Genomic DNA, 821 nt, shown 5'->3' with positions numbered 1-821 from the left:
AATAATTTGGTTTACCCATGTTCGGTTTTCGATAGACCGTCGTTCTCGGCTTCGCGCTTCCCTCCTCATCTGAATTTGGCAGCTCCGTTATCTCGACACCGCCCGCTTCCGCTCCGCGGTTATATCTATATTTCGCGGTATTGTAACGGTAGGGTGGTTTGTCATCATATTCTCCCGATTGTTCCCTGTGTTAGTGCTAGTCTACCGTCCCCTCCGTGACTACTCCGCCATTTATCATTTCCATACGTATCCAGGTCCTCGCGTCTAGCTCCCCCTATCTTCAGATTATTCTTGCTCCTTCTCGCTTCGCTGCCGCCTTTCCGATTTTGGAATCGCTCAGCCTGATCTATATTATTTAAGAGCTTAGCCAATTCTTTAATATTGCTAACCGTCGTTGGCCTTATCTCCCTGGATACCTCCGTTCCAAAATGTCGTTTTAACGCTCGGATGATTTCCGCCTCCGTTATGGGTGGGGTTAGAAGTTTGGCCTGCCGTGCGATATCAAGCGCGTATTCCGCCATTGTCATCAGTCTTTCGGGCCTATACTTTCCTGTATATATTTTTTCCCGAAAACGGGCCTGCTCCTCGTCTCCCCAGAAATGCTCCAGAAACGCATCTTTCGCTTCCTGATAGCTATCGGGGTCGTTAAGCTCGAACCATGTTAATGCCGATTCTTTTAACGTGTTACCGAAATAATGTAGCCGATCCCGCATCGCTACACTCTCGTAATCAGCAATTCGCTCAAAGCGCTTGACGAAGCGTACGGGATTCTGAGTATCACGTTTTCCGATAAATTTTAACTCTGCGAATGGGTTCTGTAA

This window comes from Wasmannia auropunctata, unplaced genomic scaffold (genome assembly GCF_000956235.1).
Source record: "Wasmannia auropunctata unplaced genomic scaffold, wasmannia.A_1.0 LD336116.1, whole genome shotgun sequence".
Taxonomy (NCBI): Eukaryota; Metazoa; Arthropoda; class Insecta; order Hymenoptera; family Formicidae; genus Wasmannia; species Wasmannia auropunctata.
Note: the sequence above shows the minus strand (reverse complement) of the source record.